A 3,916-nucleotide genomic window follows, 5' to 3' on the forward strand; every position below is an offset into this window, starting at 1 on the left:
GCTCCAGCTGGCCCGCGGCACGAGCCAGACAGGCCCACCCTGCCGCTGCGCCCCCGAGGCCGCCGCGGGGTCCCCGCCGCGCCGCGCCAGGCCCCCTGTCCCTCTGCATGAAGGGTGACCCACTGCCACACGCCAGGAGAGGACGGTGTCTCGCGAGCCTTCCGGGGGCGCCAGGCGCCCACGCGGTCGGGTTCGGACCCTGGGGGCGCGAAGCCCTGGCGCGGGGTCCGTGTCCTGGGGCGAGGGACCCCGGGCGCCGCCCCTCGGGGCCGCTGAGGCGGCAGCAGCGCCCCCCGGACGCGGAGTCGGGCCAGGCGGGCGACCCCACAACTGCGTGACTTTCTCCATTTGCCCCCGGAGTCTAGGATTGTCAGTTTGGGTAAGTGGCCTGCGCACAGTGCATGAAATTGACCACCCCCCAGGTCAAGTTCCCCGTAGGGCAGGCGCTCGGGTGATCTCAGCCGCTACAAGGCCAGCCTGGGAAACTAGCAAGACCCTGTCTCAAAAGAATAAATAAAAAGGACAGAGCACTGGGCTGTAGCTCAGCCGCAGAGTGCTACCCAGTGTGTGCAAGGTCCTGGGTTCAGTCCCCAGCACAAAAAATGTAGGATTCACAGAAAGCTAACCGTCCGAACGCCATCCGTCATAGGTTGAGTCATGAGCTTCAAATGTGGCAACAGAAAGAACTGATTTCCTCATCCACAGATGGTTAATTCACTCTGGTACTTTCCAGAGCAACTATCAGCCTAAAGTGCTTTGTTTTCAAGGACACTTGTGGAAAGGACCCTGACAAATGTTACGTTGCTGATCACTTTAAGATTGTACCAAGGGACTGGCTGGGAATTCCCAGGACTCTGTCTCCCCCCCTCCCTCCCTCCCTCCTTCCCTCTCTTCCTCCCTCCCCTTCCTCCCTCCCTTCCATCTTTCCTTCTTTCTTTCTTTTCTTATTTATTGATCCTGGAGATTGAAACCAGGTGCTTCTTTACCACAGAGCTACACCTCAGTCCTCTTTGTTTTTTGAGATAGTGTCGGGCTTATTTACTTAGGGCCTCACTAAGTTGCTAAGGCTGACCTGGCCTGGAACTTATGATCCTCCTGCCTCAGCCTCCCAAGTTGCTAGGATTACAAGCCTGACTGAATTCATAGCACTCTTATGAGGAAACTAATTGGTTCAGAAAACTGCTAACCCAACATCGAGCAGAACAAGAGTTAACAAAACACAAGAAAATGCTTTGGCAGATTTTCCTGCTGTCAGCCTGTACCGAAATTCTACTGGAGATCATACTTTGATGATCTCCATCAGACTGATCAAGACAACCTCCTAGAGGGTCTATTTAATAAAACATGGTAGGTATACAACAAGAGAAATGATAGTTGTACCCCATTTGTGTACAATGAATCAAAATTAAAACAACAACAACAAAAACGTGGTAGGTATCCAAATTGCAGGGGAAAAAGTAGAATGTCAGAAGGTGTAAACCCAAAGTGGAAAGCCTGGACTCTTGAAGCACCTGGTCCTTGCTGAGTTCTTAAAACCTCACTTGCAAAGGTTCTGCACTCCTGCAGGCTGTGGCTCAGAAGAAGGCTTGCCTGACATCTGCAAGACCTTGGGTTCATTCCCGAGCACTGTAGGAAACATTGCTAGTAAAGTTTGGCACTCCATTGTCCATCATAGAATAGACAAAATGATACAAGTTATGGAAAAATACTGGTGGGTTTTTTTTTTTTTTTTTTTTTTTTGCAGTGCTGAGGATTGATCCCAGAGCCTTGTGCTTATAAGGCAAGCACTCTACCAACTGAGCTATATCCCCAACCCTACTGGTGGTTTTTTAAAATCACTTAAACAGTTTCTAATCAGTGCTTGGTTTGTGGAGCCCCTAACCCTGGGAGGATCCTCAAGCCTCGTGGTGTGCTGCACCACTCATGGGCCATTCGAGGGCTACCCTCCGTGGATGCCTGTGTGCTCTTGTCATAATTGCATGCTTTCTGGTTGGATAGGAACCCTTTGTGCCGCACATCAATGTCCATGTTGGAGATGAGCCACGTGGCGATGTCCTGGCAGCCCTCCTGCAGCACTGAGGCTGGCATGTTGGCATCTGAGTACCAATTGCGGTTCACCGTATGTGCATAGGTGCCAGCTGGCGAGGCATGCTGTACCGTGGTGGTGGTCACCACTCCCACGGACTTCCCTGGAGGTGGCAGAGTTCAGGGTGGCCACATGAGCCCTGTGGCCTACCCGGTTCCCACTGCCAGCCCCATACCCACCTGCTTTCTTGGCCCGGTACATCACAGAGATGACCTCGTTGCCACGAGTCGTGTTGCACTGGCCAAAGTGGGCGGCTGCACTCAAGCCAATGGTCTTGTAGTTGGCCTTGACCCCACACAGGTAGGCCGTGGCTGTGCCGGCGCTGTCTGGCACCTGTCTGTCCACGTTGTATGTCTGGGGACAGAGACACTCTCCTCTTGCTCTGGGGCAGACATTCAGTCCTGGGCCCAGGCCTGTGGCTGGTCCTCACTGCCCTGGGCCCCTAACTAGTCCCCGGCTCTCTGGGGTCCTTCCCTGCCCAGGAGGCCTCCGTCCCCAGCCCTTGCCCAGGAGGCCTCGGGTGGCCCAGTGCTCACCTTGGACAGAGCCATGTATGGGAAGTGGTCCATGGCCAGGGGCGTCTCAGGCCCCAGCTGGCCTCGCTTCTGCCTCTTTAGGATGCGGGTGGCTGTCACTGTGGGCACGCCCATCCCTAAGGAGCACATCCCCGTCAGGTCTGAGCCCCAGGGCCGGTCTGGACCCAGCGGTGGCCCTGGGTGCCAGGCCCGTGAGCACCAGGGGGTGGACCAGCACCGGGCACTCTCCGTCCCCCAGGAAGATAATGAGGTTCCTGGCTGAGGTCTGAATGGGCTGTAGCTTCTTGGCGGCATCCAGAGCCTGGGCTGCCTTCTGGTTCTCTCCTCCACTGGCCAAGGGGAGAGTGGGGGCCAGGTCAGCCTTTCCTTCATTTTTATGGAGGCAGCCTTGCGCTCCAAGGTGTTCCGTCCTGATGCTCTTCTAGGTCATTAGTACTTAACAGCAAAAATGGGCACCTCTTTGAGTCAGACCATTTGATGACAAGCTACGCCTTTAATTGCCATCACTTTCCAAACAGGAACAATGGCTAAGTGGATTTAAATGTTATTGAGCTGCCTATATCACCTAAAACCTGGACTTCCTCGACTTTAATCAGCTCAGGCTGTGGGCTTTTGTGAAGGTGTGCACTTTGGTCTGCTGTTATTATTCTCCTGATGGTACCATGATGTCCCTTTGCTGTGCTGTATCCTTTCAGAACATCCTAAATGCCTGTGTGCAGTCTTCAGTGAATACTGAATGGTCTCTCTGGCTGAGTGTTGACACTTTCAATAAATGCACAACAAGGAGGACACCTTAACCTTTGAATGTGCGTTAAGAGCCAAGACCCCAGAGGGTGGTGTATTAGTCAGGTTTCCGTCACTGTAACAGAGTGTTGGGAGAATCAACTGAGGAAGAGAAAGGTTTCTCTTGGCTCAGAATTTGAAACGACTCTGTCCATGACCAGTAGACCTCTCTGCCTCAGACCTGTGGTGGCAGAGCCAACTGCCTAGCTCATGGCCAGGAGGCAAAGGAGAGAGACAAAGAGAAAGGGACCACGGGCCGGGCCGGGTGTCGTGCACACCTATAATCCCAGCACTATGTATGCTGAGACAGGAGGATCCCAAGTTCAAGACCAGCCTCAGCAACTGAGAGAGATCCTCAGCAACTTAGCAAGATCCTGTCTCAAAAATAAAAAGAGCTGGGGATGTAGCTCAGTGTGATGTGCCTGTGGGTTTATTCCATAATATAAAAAAAAAAAATTAAAAAGAGAAAGGGGCCAACACCCCACTGTCCCCTTCAAGGACACTCCCTCAA

The sequence above is a fragment of the Sciurus vulgaris genome (assembly GCF_902686455.1).
Source record: "Sciurus vulgaris genome assembly, chromosome: 3".
NCBI lineage: Eukaryota > Metazoa > Chordata > Mammalia > Rodentia > Sciuridae > Sciurus > Sciurus vulgaris.